Raw genomic sequence first — 21,350 nt, forward strand, 5'->3', positions numbered from 1 at the left:
TACATCAATGGAACGCTTATTTTATTCAGCTTTCAAATTATGTATACATCACAATTTTAAAAAACTGACCCTTATGACTGGTTTTGTGGTCCAGGGTCACATATTGTGAAATCCTGTAACATTGGAAAGGCCAATCAGCCATGATTCAGTTTATACTTTCTGATCATTTAATTCTCCATTTCCATCATTTTATCTCTTTTTCTTTCTGTGGTGACAACTGCAGAAGTGATATGAACTCTTTCCTCTTGTTTTTTCCTTACAAATCGCCATTTTTCATTCTAAGTATGTACAGAAAACACTCTATTTATACATAAATGATGTCAGAGACAGAACAGGACAGGAATGTGTCTAAACAGAGGGAGATTCCACATCATATCCATCATAGTCTGTTTTGTGTCCTATTAAAGCTAATTTTCTGCTTAAAGCTAATTTCTTGAGTTAAATACAGCAGATGAACTTATATAACAATATGGCAAATTCTAGGTCCTAAAACTGGTCAGAGGAAAATTCTTCACCATAAGAAAGGTTGAATCTAACACGGGTGTTTCTGAGAACTGCATACCCGAGATCAACTAAATGGCTTCAGACAGATAAATGATTAATGTGCACCAGTCAAACAGATATAAATGGAAAATATGCTTATATAATCTTGAGTTATATAAGGATCGCGAACGCAGCGTGTCTTGGGAGTTTGCATATGCGTTAGATATGCTATGGGTTTTGATGTTGGCCTAAACAGAAAGACGTAATATGTAAATGTTTTTGCAAACGCAGTTGGGCTACAACTCAAAGGTGCTAGTGAACTCTGCAGCTGCAGTCAGTTCCTGCTTGAGGTTTCTTCTTTGAATTTTGTGTTAATTATTACATGATATTATTCCCCTCTTTCACAGAAGGGTAATATGCACCATGTTGAGATCAAACGACTGGATAAATGCTTTTGATGGCAATTATAGAGTAGAGTTTTACCACTGGATATGCCAACACCATAAAGAGCATGTCAGGAAGTAATCACCTTTTTGAAAAGTTATGGCAAGTTTTTGACCACTTTGGCAACGTTTTATAGGCAGGTTTGAAGGGAAGACTGACTGTAAAAACTCTGTAAATGTGTGGTTGTTTTACAGCTCTATTATATACAAAACAAACGTATTTCCACCAGTTTATAAACTTCAAGTTTGCCTTTTGGATTTCCGTATCTTAAATATTCACTTAGTTGTTATTGGTTAATTTGCTCTTTTTGAATCCTGACGTGATGTATGGTTGGACTGTGTATGTGTGTATGTGTGTGTGTGTGTGTGTGTGTGTGTGTGGGATGTACTACTATTTTTTTTTCTTCACTGCCTAGACTTGGGAGATTTGGCGTGCAGATATGGTGTACAAAATAAGCTTATGTTTGTCTCTTTTTGTGTGTGATAGTGAGAATTTTCACACATTTTGCCTTTCAGATCTGTGTAGAACTTAAACCAAAAGATGTTTATGGTCCATACGTTTATTTTTTTGTCACGTAAAGTTCTTTTAAGTTCGCAGATATGGCACTGGAGTTGTCACAATGAATCACCCGGCTGAAGAGGATGTATGTGGTTGGGTTTGTCACATTTGTTTGGTGTGGTTATTGCGTCAACATCGATCCACTTGGTAACTGTAACCACAACTGGAATCAAACAGAAATCAACCTTTTTTATTCTCAGACAAAAGGTGATCATTGTTTTGTAAAGACATCCATTGGCCTTGTTTTATTTTATTATTTTTTTTACACATGATACTTAACATGTTCATTTAAAATGTGTTTATTTTTTTCTTTTCTTGTGATGTGGTTTACATCAATATTATATACCAGTGCTGCATCTAAGGACTTTTAAAAATGCCTAAAATGGGATATATTGTATTATAATGAGTGTTTAGTGCCAAGGTTGTACTCTGTGATCAAATATGTATATTCTGTACTAGACAAAATATATATAAAAAGAAACAATCACTTGAAGGAGCTCTTGAGCGGTCAGTGATCATCTGGCTTTGGGTAAAAAAATTTGTCTTTGGAAAAATAAAAAAAGGATGACCTGATGACAGAATTATATTATTTTCCAAATAAAATGAAAGAAAGTCAAACAAACCAATTTGTGAAATTATTTACATTTCTTTAAATCTCACAATCTACTGTATGTTTACTATTAATATAAATTAGATAATACACTGATTGTATGTTATATAATTATATATTATTATTATTATTATTATTTAATAATAACACAAAATGTTTAATATGAAAAGTAAGATTTTTGAAAGTAAGTCTCTTTTGCTACAGCAAAATAAGTAAAATTGTGAAATATTTTTACTTTTGAAAATATTTTTTTTCTATTTGAATACATTTTGAAATGTAATTTATTCCTTTGATTGCAAAGCTGATTTTTTAGCATCATTACTCCAGTCACATCCTTCTAATATTCAGATTTTCTGTTCAAAAAACATTCATTATTATTTTTAATATGTTGAAAACAACTGAGTAGATTTTTTTCAGGTTTCTTTGATGAATAGAAAGTTTAGAAGAAGAGCATTTATCTGAAATATATATCTTGTGTAACATTACAAATGTCTTTATCATAACTTTTGATCAATTTAAAGCATCCTTGCTAAATAAAAGTGTTAATTTCTAAATTTAAATACTCCAAGATTTTGAATGGTATAGTGTATAATGTTACAAAAGCCTTTTATTTGAGATAAATGCTGATATTTGGATCTTTCTATTCATCAAAGAATCCTGAAAAAATGAACTTAACTGTTTAAAACTATTTATAAGCATAATAATAAAAAATGTTTTTTGAACAGCAAATCAGCATGTTAGAATGATTTCTGAAGGATCGTGTGACACTGAAGACTGAAGTAATCCTGAAAATTTAGTTTTGATCACAAGAATAAATTACATTTGGATATATATTTAAATAAATTTACATTTAGTCATTTAGCAGATGCTTTTATCCAAAGCAACTTACAAATAAGGACAAGGCAGTTATTTGAAATTTTTTTTTTTTTTTTTTAGAATTTAACTGTTTTGCTGTACTTTGGATCAAATGCAGGCTTGGTGAGCAGCATTAAAGAAAAAACAAAAAAAGCATTAAAATTTGTACGTACTGGTCCTTTAAGAGGTAATAGGAGACTGAGCTCACTTTGGAAAAGGGGCGGGGTGCTGCTGTCTCTCAGTCGGCCCGTGGGGGCGGGGTTGTGGGCGGGGCTTCGCCACACACAATCTGAGGACAGTCTGGAAGCTAGAACTGCATTAGTGCGCCATCGCGCTTTGAGTAGTTTGTACGTGAGGACGCGCTCGTCAGGATTCCGTGCTAATTGTCCTATATTTAAATACTTTTGGTTATCTATAAACCTATGCAACATAAACCTGTTTAAGGTTTGAAGGATACTGGAAACATTAGTCTGGCTGAGCCTGTGTTTTATCATTACTCACTTCTCTTTTGTTTGGAGTGTGATTCCATTGAACTTGGTCCATTGTTGTTGGATGAGAAGCTCAACTTGGCATTGAGGCTCCTGGAATCCAATACTAAGGAATAAACTGTGGTAAGACTTTATTCTTTACGTAGATTAATTTCTTCGTGGCGACATATTTCACAAGGTCCCATCAAAACTTTATATGAAGTAGCCTACACTGTGTTGGAGATACAATGAAGCATTTGCTCTTGAGGAGTCTTGAAGATATGAGTTTTCATACAGACCTTTTTAATATCCTGCAGTTGTGTTTATGAAATCAAAGGCCTGTCAGACAGGTTCCTCATTAATTTTAATGTAAAATTGGCTTCTCAGCTCCAGAGTCCTTTACAATTTTAATGTGTCTCAGACATTCCTATACTGTGTGTAGTTTGCTTAATGGATTGATCATACACTACAATTTATGCATTAAATTATTAATAAAATGTATACATTTTTGGCAAATTTAAAATAATTCAATGTATTTAGTTAGTTTTTGACATTTGAAATATTTGCAAAATTAATTTTTTATGGTGACTTTTCATTGGCTATTTGTGGTACACTGACATTTGGCTTTTTTGTACTTCATATATGAATCTTCATTGTTCCTATTGAAGCATTTAATTACATCTCTAAAGAATTTGACCAAACCCGTCTGCATTTCACCTTTCCGATTGGAAGTGTTCTAGGCTACCAATGCACAAGTGTGTAGTTGAATTAGCAGTTAACAAGGGGTTGCTAATGGGGGTCTTGGGATTGCAAGCTAAAAGGGAAAACGAGAAGCTTGTGATTTTGAGTCATTAGTAAAGTGGTGTTAAATGCCTAGCTGGTGTTTGGAGCTGATGTTAGGCTGAAGAAAAAGTGTTAGAATTGTTGCACTTTAAACAGAATCAAGTGTTACGCAACTAGTTGGACGAATGAAAAGTCCACGTTGCAATGAAACGGGAATCCAGTGAAGTATTCCAGAAACCTCTTGTGGATTTCCAGATGTATTTCCCATATATATATTGTCCTGAATCTATTGGTCTCTTGCATGATGCATATTGGTCAGATGACTGCATTTTCACAGTTCATTACTCTTAACGGCCCAAACTGTTGTTTGCACAAAACTGGCAAGCACTCTAGTATTGTAAAAGGTTATCAGAGTGAAACTGATTGACCCTAATGGGTTATCTCAACAGCACAATCAACTTTGGAGTATCCTGGGTTGACTTTTTTTTGCTCAAAAAGAAAAGGAGTTTTAATTTCTCATCTAAATCTAAGGAAATGAGTAACACCACAGCTTAAGTGATTTTAATGAAATTGATAGCTTGAGTGTTGTGTGGTCCAGAGCATTGACCCTTAACCTTTGACATTTTTGTCATTCTTGCTATCAATATTTGTGAATTAGTGTTTCTGAGCAACCCTCCTGTCAGTTTATGTCGGTATAGTCAAAATAATTCGGTGTATACATGGAGTCAAAGATGCCTGAGCTCATTATAACACTCCAGTTAGCAGAGAAGGCAGGCAGAGAGACAGTTCTGGTCTAAATTGTAGCATGGGAGGCCAAGGTCATACTCTCTCTCTCTCTCTCTCTCTCTCTCTCTCTCTCTCTCTCTCTCTCTCTCTCTCTCTCTCTCTCTCTCTCTCTCTCTCTCTCTCTCTCTCTCTCTCTCTCTCTCTCTCTCTCTCTCTGTGTGTGTGTGTGTGTGTGTGTGTGTGTGTGTGTGTGTGTGTGTGTATTTTAAGGCCAACCTGTTAGATGGATAGATAAATGCAGTATGTTCTTTTTCCACTCTTCTTTTCATTCCTCATTTCTCTGGCCCTTTAATTCTCTGCCCCTCACTTTGCAGGGCCCTTTCCCTCTTTTCTGTCGCTTTTAAAATGGGATTTCATGCATTTCTCTATTTCAAAAGTTTTAAGCCTGCAGTTATTTGATCCAAAATGCAGCAAAAGTCGTAATATTGTAAAACATTTTAATATTTAAAATAACTGCTTTCTATTTGAATATGTTTTAAAACGTAATTTATTCATGTGATTGAAGCTAACTTTTCAGCATCATTACTCCAGTCTTCAGTGTCACATGACCCTTCAGAAATCATTCTAATATGCTGATTTGCTGTTCAAGAAACATTTAATATTATTATTATTATTATCAATATTTAAATCTGTTGAGTACATTTTTTTTAGGATTCTTTAATGAATAGAAAGAAACAAAGATCATCATTTATCTGAATTAAAAAGCTTCTGTAACATTATATACACTGTACCATTTAAAAGCTTGGAGTCAGTATCATTTTTATTTTTGGGAAATAAATTATAGAATTTAATACTGATAAAGTGATGATAACGACATTTATAATGTTACAAAAGATTTATATTTCAGATAAATGCTGTTTCTATTAATCAAAATAACCTAAAAAATATATACACACACTAAAAATAATAATAATAAATGTTTTTTTTTTTTTTTTTTTTGAGCAGCAAATCAAAATATTAGAACGATTTCTGTGACTGGAGTAAAAATTCAGCTTTGAAATCACAGGAATAAATTACATTTTAAAACATATTTAAATAGAAAACCGTTATTTTAAATGGTAAAAATAGTTTTTGCTGTGCTTTGGATTAAATAAATGCAGGCTTAGTGGGCAGAAGAGACTTGCATAATGGTCCTTTAAGAGGCATTAGGAGACTGAGCTCATTATTAATTAAAATGATTAAACAAGAAATATTACTATTGTATTATTTCACTGAAAAAAAGTAGTTGTAAATATTAATATTACAAATTTTATTTTACAGTACTACTGTAAATTTACAATAATAATATTTGCAATATTTTACATCTTAAACACTGCATCTTTTTAAAAGTGAACATTGTGCCACACTTAACTCAATAACTATATTTAATTTTTTTGGCACCCTTAGATTTCATATAAGAAACCATACATTAACGGAAAGCTTATTTATGTAGCTTAAAAATGGACCCCTATGACTGGTTTTGTGGCCCAGGGTCACACATCAAAATAAAATAAAGCACCATATCAATGAGTGGCCAAAAAAACTTTTGCAATTGCTTAGCAATGTAGCCTTGGTGTTGATTTGAAATGCATCAGCAGCATCTTGCTATATGCCTACGTGTGAGTTCAGCTCTAGTGAGTAAGTGTGTGTGAGTATGGATTTGTAGTAATGCAACTGGCTGCTTTCCCGTCCACCGCTGACGTAATTTCTCTGCAGCACTATGAAGCGAGTATGTATGTGTTAGCATCTCACATTGAGAGTATGAAAAATTCTTAGTGTATGAGCATCACGGCTGCCGCCTTGTGACTCAGCAGCGTGAGTCAGTTGTGCTCTCCTGCAGACTCATGCCCCCCGTGATGTAATCAGCCCAGCTGTCGACACACACTACGGGAGGTCGAATGTCTGCGTTCAAAGGGACTAAAGTTCAACCAGGGGGGCTTTAAAAGCTTAACCTTACTAAATTTAGCCCACAGGTTCCTGTAAGTTGTTCGTTATGGTGGTTAGTTAATCATGGGTGTTCCTGGGAGTTCTAGATAAGAAAACCTCAACACCCACCTATCCAGACTGTGTCAGATGCTTGCCATTACTTTTGTGTTGAAGTTAAACTACATGTTAGGCCAAAGCTATAGGCTGTAAGATTTCAATTTTATCAGTATTTTGTGATACTAAAAATTAACATGAGAGAAATTAAAACATTTAAATAACTTGTTTTATATCTGACAGTTTATGTACAGACATTTGCATTATGTACTGTATATACAGCTGTATGAATAAAAATATGTATTATTTTTTTTAATTATTATTTTTATTAAACTTTACTTTGGTGTAATGTATACTACCGTTCAAAAGAGTCTGTAACTTTTTTTTAAAATAAAATGTACTCTTATAGGCTGCATTTGAGCAAAATACAGTAAAAAAGACTGTAATATTGTAAAATATTACCTCAATTTAAAATTACGTTTTTATTTTAATACATTTTAAAATGTATTTTATTCCTGTGATGCAAAACTGTTTTTTTTTTCAGCATCATTACTCCAGTCTTCAGTGTCAAAACTGTTGTGCTGTTCAATATTTTTGTTTAAATAATAATTTATTCAATAATAAATTTAATAAAAAATAATAAGAAAATAATAAATTGAATAATTTTATATGAAAAAAAAGTTCAAAAGAACAGCATTTATTTAAAATAGAAATTATTTGTGACCCTGGACCACAAAACCAGTCATAAGGTTAAATTTGACAAAACTGAGATTTATACATCATGTGAAAGCTCAATAAATAAGCTTTCTATTGATGTATGGTTTGTTAGGATAGGACAATATTTGGCCGAGATACATCTATTTGAAATCAGAAATCTGAGGATGCAAAAAAAAATCAAAAAGACTGACAAAATCACCTTTAAAGTTGTCCAAATTAGGTTCTTAACAATGCATATTACAAATCAAAAATTCCATTTTGATATGTTTACAGTAGGAATTTTACAGAAAATCTTAATGGAACATGAACTTTACTTAATTTCTTAATGATTTTTGGCATAAAAGAAAAATCAAAAATTTTGACCCATGCAATGTTTTTTTTGTCTATTGCTACAAATATACCCCAGCGACTTAACCCTCAAAGACCGAGACAGCCGCCGGCGGCTAAAAATAACTATTGGTCTTAAATGTGTAATAACTTTTGAACCGCTAATCCAATTTGAATGCTTTAAAAAGTCTCGTAAAGTACAGAGTCTGATCTTTTCAGTGATATCGCATTTGTCTCATTTGGATATTCAGAGGCTCCGTAGTAAGCGTGATTACGTCATCACATTTCCTCAGCACTGATTCGTCAGATGAAATCAACACGTTTTGGTCCTCTGAGCCAAACAGGAACGATTGTTGATGCTTAGTCCCACCCCTGTGCCCCGATTGGTTCAAACTGTCATCTATTCAACCAATAAACATAGGTTTTGGTCTTTTGAACCACCGATTAGTATGTTTCTTTGCAGATCTGAACAGACGCAAAGTGAAAGCAAAGTGCGTCTTGCGTGCATGAAAACAAACGCAAAATAACACATTTGCATGACAGCATTCTTTGAAAATGTACAGAAATACTCACGACAGAGCCCTTTGACATAAAACAAACCAAAAACAAGGATGAAACAACAGTAGATATCGGATAAAGCACTGGAATGTGAGTTTTCGGTCACTAGGCGATGTCCCGGTAAAATAGATTCCGACGCAGACTACAGCCAGCAGATCCATCTATTTGGTTGTTATATTATGTAACTAATTATTACATAGTTTTTAAAGATTATTTGTACTATTTTTTCGGTTGCACTCTGTATATTTCTCTCTCATTTTGTGTGTAGTTTGTGAATAATTTGGATTGTTTATTTATTTTTTTGTTGCACAAGACAGTTTGTGCATTTTTTCTTGTGCTACTTTCTACACTATTTGTGTTTATTGTTCATCTTTTGGATTAAGAATATATTTATGAAATAGTAAATTATTTTTTACTGTGTTTTGCTATTATTTAACACTGTTTCTGCAATGACTTTACTCCTGAAACGTTTTTGGACAGATCTATATTGTCAATAAACGAAATGGGCCTGTTTTTCACTGAAAAGCACCTAAATAATATTGTAATAATTGGCTATAACTTGCTTGGGGAATGTTATATATAGACAAAATTTTATTTGGAAGTGTAAAACACCTAAATACAAATTTTTAAAGAAAAAAATCTAAACTTCAGGAGTTTTTGTTTGAGTACACAGTAAAAAACACCCAATTGTTGGTAGCGTTTTTTCCTAAAATTCTGGAAATTCACTAATTTTGAGAGAAAACAAAAGGAAATTTGTAATTTTAAATTAGCTAGACATAAAGTTCAAGTTCTTATGTTTATAATGATATATGACAATTGATGCTGACTGCTAGAATAGGTCTGAAAAAACAAAGAAATATACAGGTGCCTCAGGTGCCCCAAAAATGTTCTAGGTCTTTAAGGGTTAAGACTGGTTTTGTGGTCCAGGGTCACATTTGTAACATTATAAATGTATTTAATGTCATGCTGAATTGCTAAATTAAAGTATAATTATAGTATTATTTTCTTCTCTAATCTCTAATTATTGTATTTTTATTATGATTAGGCTCAGTTTTTTTATAATGTTTAATATTATTGTGATGCAAAATTGCTTTTGAGCAGCACAGCATGCTTTTTATTATACAATGACAGGAAACGGCTGTTAGATATTGTTAGCTTTCATTTCGAAGACTTTGAACTGGGGAAATCTGTATTGCATTCATATCAGAACTCAAGGGAAAGTAAAACTATTTTAACTACGGCTCTTTTGCACCGTCTCCACTCCTCGTGAGCTTGAATAAGACGACCCAAGCTCTTTGCGTCAAGCCCAGCTGGGGCTTCAGGGATGTGACATACTAGAGGCAGAGAAGCGTATTCCTCTGAAACCAAACCTCCTGTCGTCCTATACAGGCTGACCCCCGCTGACATCGGGCAATAAGCCAGTTCTCCTGATTCCAAGAAGGCCAAAGCCCTGTAGCGTCTAGTCCGTAGGAATCCTGTCATACGACCTTGTTTTGCTTTTTGTTAACTAGTGTAGCTTGCAGTTTTTATTAACTGACTTGATATCAATCTATGCTGTTTTCACAACTGTGTTGTGCATTCCCGGAAAACAAAATTAGAAGAAAATGATTCACTAACGTTTTCTAAAAAAATCTCGACCAGTGGTTAAAAGTTGACAAAAATGGCACACTCATGGGCCACCCACAGTTTATTCACTGACAAAAATAGCAGGAAAATAGCTGTTGTAATCTGATTGGCTAATAATTTTCTTTTATTTAGGGCTGTCACGATTAATTGATTAAATGTTTTTTTTTTCACGACATCTCATCAATCGACTATATTGGCGGCACTGAATGTAAACAATGCCACTGAACCGAACGAAACTCGCATATTTTGCTGATTATTGCTGCTAAAAATGGTCAACTATTGTCATGTTTTGAGCTATATAAATCATTTAGACCAGGAAACACATTTAGAATTCTGTCAAAAGTTATAAATCGAAGAGAAGAGCAAAAAACTCTCTGAAGAACAAAAGGTGTTTGTGGTTAGAATAACTGAACCAGGATTTCCAGGGCAAGAATCTTTCAGTAATACATTAACTAGGGCTGTGCAATTAATCGAAATTCAGTTTCGGTTTCATGAAAATCATGAAAATACAGTAATCGAGATTAAACGATTATTGCGCCCCATTCCGCCCCCTTTCCAGTGGTGCGCTTTCGCTCCTCCTTATAAGCCTGATTTCACATGCAAATCAGCAAAATCATGTAACGTGACTTTAATAAAACAGGACGTAATTGATTTTTTTTGTTGTTTCTTTGATGTTGTGTTTTTAATAGCGAGAAAAAGAATGTGTGCTGTTTTGTGAATGCGCTCAGAGACGGAGCAGAACACAGACATGTAAAGTTATATGCGTGGCTGAACGATCAAATACACAAAAATATTGAGGCGCTTGGTGATTATTCATATAAACCCTTGTCAGTTATGTCAGAAATGATCATAAACAGTTGAGAATGAAAATACGTGTATAACAGTATATTGGATCCGTGTGGCTTTTAAAGCGGCAACAAATGATATTCCTTCTGCCGTCTCTGTGTTCAGTATTATTAAAAAGTAGAAATACAAAGAGGAAAATCACTCGCTGCTCTTGAATGAAGGACTTTTGTAGTTTTAATAAGAAACAAAGCATGTTTAATTATTACACTGAAAACGCTGTTTTATTTTGCATTCAGGTAATTACATTTAATTTCTGTATTGTTAGACTACTTTAGACTTGCATTTTTTTTTTTTCATTTGTATCTTTTTTTTTCTGTTGTATTTCTATCTTTAAAATAATCACTAATATAAAGTTTTAGACCCAAAACTTAATTAGGGATGCACCGATCCGACTTTTCCAGTCCCAATACTGATACCGATGCCTGGGCTTTGTATATCTGTCGATACCGATCCGATACCATTGTTGAATTAATAATAAACTGTATAACTTCCTCCTTATACCTTCCTTCCACCATGTAGAAGAAACTAAAGGCTCTAAACTTTCCTAACTAAACATTACTTTCCTAACTAAGACAAAACAGATGTAATGTATTGAATAGGGCTGGTCCGAATACCATTTTTTGAGCTTCGAATCTTCGGTAGTAATCAATACCAGCTAAAACCAGCCAACCAGCCTAGGCTGGTTTTAGCTGTTTTTTCAGCAGGGACGTAATGCAGATTAGCTCTATTGTTTATTGTTTTCGTGAATGCTTGCTTTTAATACTTTAATTGAACTAATTATTATTGCTTCATTGCTATTATATATGTATTTTAAGTCATTTTAAAGGCTATTGTTCGCTTAGGTCTATTTTTATTACCACACAAACTGCATCTAAACAGCACACACAAGGTGGTGACTTTAAATGTGTCTTTTCCTGTTCTTAGACCGAATAGGCTGTAAAGTGGACCCAACTATACCATGTGAGGTAACTTTAGCAATTGGCATTAGCGATAATGTAACTTAACAGGTGATATAATAGTGAAAATGATTGGTGGACTACTCATTTGTTTTGTTTTGATGAACTCATTGATAAGGAACTTGTTTCTTCACATTCTCCAGCCTGAAGTAACCCATGTGCTTAACTAACCTTTAGTTTCAAGATGACTAGAGTTTCAGACTGAGACTCATTGTTTACCTTATTTTTGAGATTACAAAATTCATGATTACTGTTTTTTAGCAAACCGGTTTAAGACAATGTAAGTGTGTAGGAGCGAAAAGATACTCCTTTGAGCCAAAGACAAGTGATTTTCTTAGGGTTGAGCTGAACATTTTTGGAGTGACAGTATCGGCATCACTCCCTGTCCAAAGAAGTGGCTCTCGACTTGAGTTTCTTGTTTCTCTTTAAGTCAAACCCCTAAGCACATTATTTCTAATACCTGGCACAGCCCAACAACTAGTCTGGCCGCATTTTACAAGGCAATTTAGTAGCCATTTTCTATGGGTTGTAGCCCTTTGCTCTTTTGTCTTGCATCTAAGCTTGTAATAATAGCAGTAGTAGTGTGTTCACCGCCTTTATTAACCTCTTATATTTCCTGATAGTTAATCGGTTACCTTGAACTAAGATAACACCTGAGCCAATGATATCTATTCTTTACATTCCCTCATGCTTTCTCTCTATCGCTCATTTTCAATCAGTTTGCTTCTTTCTTTTGAATAGAGTAACAGGTGGTTTCCCTCAAGCATGTGGCTGGTGAAAAGAGAAAAGGAGGAATTCTTTTCTCTATTAGTGTCCATTCCCGTTCCAGATGCTCTTGGCTTCGCTTGAGTAATCCAATATCCTTATAGATCCATAACATATGCCCTTCTGTCACTCAGTGTCATTATGCTAAAAGTAACCCACAAATGTGGCACGATTTCATGGACCTGTAACGCAACCCAAAAATCATGTGTGGTCTTTAGAATGTTTATATTTTCGTAGATTACTAGCAATTTAGCAGTTGTGTTTCTTTCAGAATAGACCAACAATTGGCCTAAGATCCGTCCACCTTCCAGTCAAACTTGCCATAACGATGAAGTGGTGATTTCTGTGACTTTTATTTTATTTTATTATTATTATTATTATTATTATTATTTATTTTTCTTTTATCTTTTTTTATTTATTCTTTATATTATTCACATTTTTATTTTGTCTTTTTTTTTTTTTTTTTTTATATATATATTATTTTATTTTATTTTTTCAAACCGCTTATCCTATGCAGGATCATAAGGAACCTGTCCCGGGCTGTGCACAGAAAAACACTCTGAATGCATGACCCAGGAATTTACTTATTTTGTTTTATCCTATTGTATTTATTTTTGTAATAGGATTTTTATCTCATCTTAATTATATTTGATCTTATTTTTCATTAATTTTATTTTATTTTATTTGTTCTCCTTTTTTTATCTTATTTTTCATTAATTTTTTTGTATTTTATTGTGTTTTTTCTCATTTTTATGTGTGTATCTAAGTTATTTATATTTTATATCTTTTATTTATCTTATTTAGTTTTATCTTATTTTATTTATTTTTATATTATTTGATAATGTTTATTTTATTTATATATATATATATATATATATATATATATTTATTTATTTATTTATTTATTTATTTATAATTTATTTAGTTTCATTTTATCTATTTTTATATCCTATTTGTATTTATCTTGTTTTGTTTGGTTTTATTTTATTTTATCTTGTTTTGTTTATTTTTTATGTTTTTTTATTATTATTATTTTATCTCATTTTTATTTTATTCAAACTTATTTTTCTTTTCTTTGTTTCATTTTTTTTTCTTTTTTTGTATTATTTAATTTAATTTATTTTGTTTTATTTAGTTGTATTTTATTTTATCTATTTTTATATGATGTTTTATATTTTATCATTTTTATTTTATTTTGTCTTATTTATTTATTTATTTTATCTCATTTTTTATTTGATCTTATGTTATTTATTTATTTATTTATTTATTTTTTTGTGCTGTTTTATTTTTTATTAATTAATTTTGTTTTGTTTTATTTATATTTTATCTTTTTATTTATTTTTTATCAAATTTTTATTCATTTTATTTGATTTTATTTTTCACAAAATGATCACATTTTCAGAGTTAACAGTATCTTTTGAGGTTTATTTATAGCCATGACCATATTCAACACATTTCTCCTCCTTTTGTTTGTGTACAGGGATTGGCTCATACTTCAGATTGTTTCTTCATTAAGCTCTATTTCTGTCACCTGTTTATTTAAGTCTATTCTGATCGCTCTGACTTCCACAGTTTCAATGTCTTTGAGAACAGACAGCTGGGTGTTTCCATAGGCCTTGTCCTGTGGAGGATAACTTATGTGTTTCAGTAAACTCAGACACTAGGTGTGTGTGTGTGTGTGTGTGTGTGTGTGTGTGTGTGTGTGTGTGTGTGTGTGTGTGTGTGTGTGTGTGTGTGTGTGTGTGTGTGTGTGTGTGTGTGTGTGTGTGTGTGTGTGTGTGTGTGTGTGTGTGTGTGTGTGTGTGTGTGTGTGTGTGTGTGTGTGTGTGTGTGTGTGTGTGTGTGTGTGTGTGTGTGTGTGTGTGTGTGTGTTGAAGGTGGAGTATTGTATTGATTGGCTCAGTAATGCTTCCTGTTTTAAACGTGGGAATCAATCATGGTCTAAAAACATTGTTGATTTCACATTAAGTGATTTAGGCAGCATTTAACACGACTGCTAGTCGAGAAAATAGCACCATGATGTTGCTATTAAAACTACATTATCACGATAAACACCAACATACTGTAGTGTTGCGTTAATATGTATTAACCACCATTGTCATCATGATGGTTTTCTTGCCAAATGTTTGTAATGGTGACTGCAGCTGTGTACTAGTTCTTAGTCATTGAAGATACTCTTCTCTTGTGACCAGGAACATCTGGTTTAAGGGTGTAAAGTGAGCAGACCTTGTTCTTTTCAGACCTGCTAGAGCTGAACCACACTGACAGCTGTATGTTAGCAATCAGTGCCTGAACCACGTCATGCATGAATGCGTACATAAACAAAGACTGCTGTCACCATGCTGAGTCACCGCTTACATGGGTTTATCAGTTGATAAAACTCATGCACGAGGAGCCTTTTTGTTTTTTTGTGCTTTACGCTAACTACTTCATCATTGCAGGACAGTTGTGGTTGTCTAATGCTTTGTAGATGATGTCAAGTCACAATTATCGTAATTATTAGTTTAGAACCAGTAAAACTAGTTTGTCTTTTTCAAACTTTTAATTATAAGTTTGAAAGAATTTAATACAAAGCTCTACCTACTTCCAGCTTATGTCATGTGAAATAGCAAGATTGGCAGCTGTTTTAGCCGTTTAAGGTGGTTATGTACTTGCTACTATATATTTTCAATTGCCATGCCATTTATTTATTTTTTTGTTTGTTTTGTTAAAGAATATGAATTAGCCCAATGTGGCGATGAATATATTTTCTGTAAGCAAGCCACACATGGATTCGGTTGGTGTTAATTAGGTATTTTTGACATGCTGTAAATGCCCAAAAATATTAATTAGGGCCCGAGCACCGATGGTGTGAGGACCCTATTGGATCTGCTTCGTTTATTAGGGCCCGAGCACTACAGTGCGAGGACCCTATTGGAATTGCTCCGTTTATTAGGGCCCGAGCCCAAAAGGGCGAAGGCCCTATTGTTTTTCTAAGGATTATTATTATTATTATTATTATTATTTTTTTTTCAATGTTTTGGGGGATTTCGGGGGCCTTAACATACACGAAAACTCTTGAAACTTTGCACACACATTGGAACCTGCGGCCATCAGGGCCGGACAGACTTTGACATGGGGGGGTCACCTGGGGGGGGGCATGGCACAGCGTTAAAAATTGCGACTTTTCAAGGGCTCTGGAACGCACAACGGTTGACCTACAGTCACCAAAATTCATACACATATAGACCTCATCGGGTCGAACAAATTTCACACTCATAGTCCGTGCTTCGCCAAACAGGAAGTCGGCTATTCAGGGATGTCTAAAAAGTGCATGCAATGGAATTTGAAATACTCCTACTAGGCCTTTCCACCGATGGCCACCAAACTCGGTCAGCATGATCTCAAGACATTGGGGACGCAAAATTGCCAGGGGATTTTTGATATCTCGAACGGTTTGACCGTGACGGGGCGACAAATTTATGGCGAGAAATGAGAAACAGGAAGTGCCTAATAACTTTGACATACTTTGTCTGATTTTGACCAAACTTCAGCAGTTTGTTCATCGTCTGATGCCGATCACAGAGATGTGACTATTATGAGTCAAAGTTATAGCGCCACCAACTGGCAGCAGAAAGCGTGACGTTTTTGAAACGCTTTAAACTCAGCCTCTTAATTTTACTCAATTTGCTTCAAACTTCATCCCAATAATGTCAAAACACGACCGATAAGAATCTGTGAAGGGCGTTATCCATAACTTTTATCATGTTGCCATGGCAACGTGTCAAACTTTAACTTTAGTTTTTTGTGTTTTTGAGCCACTTAAAATGCTTAGAATTTCATGAAACTCAACACACACATCTGTATTAATGACAGTTAAACACTGATAAAAGCCCATAAATGGGCGTGGAGCAGGCGCTCCATAGCGCCACCTTTTGACAAAAGTTGGGGGGTTACTTTGTCCTACAGTCACCAAACTCGGTACATATATTGGACTCATCAAGCCGGACAACTTTCTAATTTACACCCATTAGCTACGACCAACAGGAAGTCAGCTATTTTTATTTAAATATGGATTTTTGGAAAAATCAAGCTGTGGAATTTGAAATACTCCTTCTAGACCTTTCCACCGATGGCCACCAAACTCGGTCAGCATGATCTCAAGATATTGGGAATGCAAAATTGCCAGGGGATTTTTGGTATCTCGAACGGTTTGGCCGTGGCAGGGCGACAAATTATGGCGAGAAATGAGAAACAGGAAATGTCTAATAATTTTGACACACTTTATCTGATTTTGACCAAACTTAAGCAGTTTGTTCGTCGTATGATACCGATCACAGAGATGTGACTATTATGAGTCAAAGTTATAGCGCCACCAACTGGCAGCAGGAAGTGTGTTGCTTGCAAAACGCTTTTAAATCAACCTCTTAATTTTACTCAATTTGCTTCAAACTTCATCAGAATAATATCAAAACACGGCCGATGAGAATCTGTGAAGGGGTCCTTGATACATCAAATGCTGTTGCCATGGCAACATGTCAAACTTTAACATTTGTTTCCTGTGTTTTTAAATATAGCTGTGAATAAATTCATATCACTCATAGCAGAATCAGACAGTTCACACCAAACTTTGTCAACATGATGCCAAGATACTGAAGATGTTAAATTGTGAACGGCTTTGGGACATCTTGAACGGTGTTGATGTGGTGATTTATGAAAGTAACAATAAAAAAGATGAAGAGTTATTTTCATATATCTTTAAATTGCATTATTCTAACTCATCAAAACTTTTTACATATAAAGAACAAGAAATTCTTAGGAAATACGTGTAGTTTCAAAATGTTATCATGCTCAGAGGCCCCAAAAACATTAAAAGTGTCACATAAATTTGTCAGATTAAAGCTCTAATACCAGGGATGAACACTAGAGGTCCTCATAAGATAAGGAATCGTTTGACCTCTAATGCTATTTAGCTCATTCTCAGTGTATAAGAATGAAAATAATCTATAGAATCAGTTGATATAGACTGTACTGTCAGTGTACTTTTACATAATTATTTTGTATAGGTGCTTAAAGAGCATTAAAATCTTTTTTAAATCTTTTAAGGAAAAATTATATGATTTATATACATATATACAATCTCACTGATAGAATAAAAAATCTTATAAGTATGACACTATACTGCTCAGTTCACTTAATTAGAATGAGAAACAAATACATCAACTAAGTTAATATGTATTTATTTTTAATATATTTGTTTATAATTATTTCACAGATGCTTATAGATCATTAAAATAATATTTAAAAATGGATGTAGATCATAAAACATGGTAACTATTTAAAATAGGGTCTCTTTTGTTAACATTGGTTAATGAACTAACACACGAACGAACAACGAACAATATATTTGTACTCGATTTTCTTCAAACTTCATCAGAATGATGTAAAAACACGGCCGATGAGAGTCTGTAAAGGCGTCCCTGATGCATCAAATGCTGTTGCCATGGCAAATAAATAAAAATACAAAATACATTCAAATATTTGTTTCCTGTGTTTTTGAGGCAGATAGCGTGCCTAGAATTTTATTTTCCATTTTCAATTTTCAATGATTTATTATATATTTAAAGTGCAGCATCCTAACTCTTTGAAACTTTTTTCATACAAATAACTATTCATTCTGATTAAACACAGTTCATTTCATAATTATACAAAACTCCACGAATGAAAGAAAATTAAAAAACAAATCTGATCTCACTCTGCTCTGCACTCAATGTGTGTGTTTGTGTGGTAAGTGGCTGAGTGTAAGGAGGTGGGATGGGTGGTAAGAGAAAGAGTCAGACAGGAGGAGAGACAGTTAGGGTTAGTCCAAAGGGTTATTGTGAATGCATGTGCCAACTGGGCACCGTTTTCCTGATGCTATCGGGATGGCGACTGCCAGACGGCGAGGGCCCGGTCAACGCTGCTTGCAGCTTTAATTATTATTCTTCTTCTTCTTCTCCAAAATGAAAAGTCTTTTTGAGGGCCTAAACATGCCCGAAAACTCACGAAACTTTGCACACGCATCAGACCTGGCGAAAATTTACATCTGATATGGTTTTCAAAAGTGGGTGTGGCAAAATGGCTCGATAGCGCCACCTATAAAATTTCAACGGGGTGCGCCTCGAGCTACGTTTCACGTACATGTACGAAACTCGGTACACATATGTAACACACCAATACCTACATAAAAGTCTCCTGGTGCAACATCCGAAACCCAACAGGAAGTCCGTTATATTGAATTTCCTGCACGATTTTTGCGCAGTTTTTGCCATTTTCAGGCCTCGTACTTTAACGAACTCCTCCTACAGTTTTTATCCGATCATCTTCAAATTTGCTGAGTGTCATCATAAGGCCTTTGCGATGTTAAATTGCGAAGCTTTAGAGTTTTCGTCGAAGGGCGTGTCCGTGGCGGCCTGACAAACTTTGATGTTTCGCCATGAAAAAGGAAGTTGCTATAACTCAGGCATACGATGTCCGATCTGCCTCAAACTTCACATGTTTGATGACAGTCCGGTCCTGAACACACGTCAGTGCCCATATTCAGTTATAGTCATAGCGCCACCTGCTGACAACAGGAAATGACATGTTTAACACTGTTACGGACTCCTAGAAACATATTGAAAAGCGTTAACAAGTCTTAATTAGGCTAGCAACATGGTACAAACATGCTAAAACATGCTAGCAACACTTAGCTAAGAGCTAAAGCATGCTATTAATACAAATACAAAAGGAAATTGCTGGAACTCATGTATATAATGTTGAATCTGACCCAAACTTAATATTCAACATGCTACAAAAATAATAAAGCATGCTAGCAACACTTAGCTAATATGCTAAAGCATGCTAATAATACAATGAAACAGGAAGTTACTCTAACTCAGGCATACAATGTCCAATCAGCCCCAAACTTAACATGTTTAATAAGAATCCTGGCCTAAACACACGCCCATGCCCGTATTCAGTTATAGTCATAGCGCCACCAGCTGGTAACAGGAAGCCACATGTTTAATACTGTTGTGGATGCCTAGTAACATTTTTAAAAAATTCAACAACTGTTAAACAGGGTAGCAACATGCTAGAAACATGCTATAACATGTTAGCAACATTTAGCTAAGTGCTAAAGCATACTCTTAATGCAATGAAACAGGAAGTTACTGTAACTCAGGCATGCAATGTCCAATCAGCCCCAAACTTCACGTTTGATAAGACTCCTGGCCTGATGATATATACATGCCCATATTCAGTTATAGTCACAGCGCCACCTGCTGACAACAGGAAGTGACGTTTAATGGTGTTACGGACTCCTAGCAACATATTAAAAAGCGTCAGCAAGTTTTAAATAGGCTAGCATCATGCTAGAATCATGTTAAAACATGCTAGCAACACTTAGCTAAGAGCTAAAGCATGATATTAATACAAAGAAAAATAAGTGTAACTCATGCATACAATGTCCAATCTGACCCAAGCTTAATATATTTGATAAAAGTCCTGGTCTGACCACAATCCCATGCCCATATTCAGTTATAGTGATAGTGCCACCTGCTGGCAACAGGAAGTCACATGTTTAATACTGTTGTGGATGCCAAGCAACATTTTAAAAAATATCAACAAGTGTTAAATAGGGTAGCAACATGCTATAAATATGTTAGCAACATTTAGCTAAGTGCTAAAGCATACTCTTAATGCAATGAAACAGGAAGTTACTGTAACTCAGGTATGCAATGTCCAATCAGCCCCAAACTTAATATGTTTGATAAGAGTCCTGGCCTGAATACATTTACATGCCAATATTTAGTTATAGTCATAGCGCCACCATCTGGCAACAGCAAATTACTTGTTTTACACTAACTTAAGCATGCAATGTACAATTTGCACCAAACTTGACATGTTTGCCAATAGTCTTGGCCTGAAGACATCTAAAAGCCAATATTTTGTAATAGCGCCACCTGTTGGCAGCAGGATATGTCATGACTTACACTCAAGCATGCCATGTTCAAGCTATACCAAACTTCATATGTTTGATAAAAGCACTGGCCTGAACACATCTGCATGCCAATATTCAGTTATAGGCATAGCGCCACCAGCTGGCAGAAGGAAGATTGGCACATATCAATGACTTTGACATATTCCTCCTACATTTTCTGTGTTAATAGCATAGTGCCCACCATTCGCCACCGATCGGCGGTGAGCCCGAGTGCGAGGGCCCTACCATCGCTGCTTGCAGCTTTAATTAGGGCCCGAGCACCGATGGTGTGAGGACCCTATTGGATCTGCTTCGTTTATTATTATTATTATTATTATTCTTCTCCAAAATGAATCGCATTTTTGAGGGCTTAGACATACCCGAAAACTCATGAAACTTTGCACACACATCAGACCTGGCGAAAATTTACGTCTGATATGGGTTTCAGAAGTGGGTGTGGCAAAATGGCTCGACAGCGCCACCTTTACACGTTCCGCGGTGTGCGCTTTCAGCTGTGATTCACGTACATGCACGGAAATCGATACACACATGTAACACACCAATACCTACAAAAAAGCCTCTAGGAGCAAAATCCGGAACCCAACAGGAAGTCGGTTAATATTAATATT

At 34.6% G+C, this 21,350-nt stretch overlaps 1 protein-coding gene across 1 annotated transcript in view; it reads left to right on the forward strand.

The window, feature by feature from the left end:
- The first annotated feature begins 3,286 nt into the window (after window positions 1–3,286).
- cdc42ep4b (CDC42 effector protein (Rho GTPase binding) 4b) overlaps window positions 3,287–21,350 on the forward strand; it is a 43,356-nt gene continuing 25,292 nt past the window's right edge. The window contains exon 1 of the mRNA XM_073828217.1: window positions 3,287–3,561. The gene's annotated coding sequence lies outside the window, so the exon portion shown is untranslated. The remainder of the gene's footprint in view (window positions 3,562–21,350) is intronic.

The sequence above is a fragment of the Garra rufa genome, chromosome 22, assembly GCF_049309525.1.
Source record: "Garra rufa chromosome 22, GarRuf1.0, whole genome shotgun sequence".
NCBI lineage: Eukaryota > Metazoa > Chordata > Actinopteri > Cypriniformes > Cyprinidae > Garra > Garra rufa.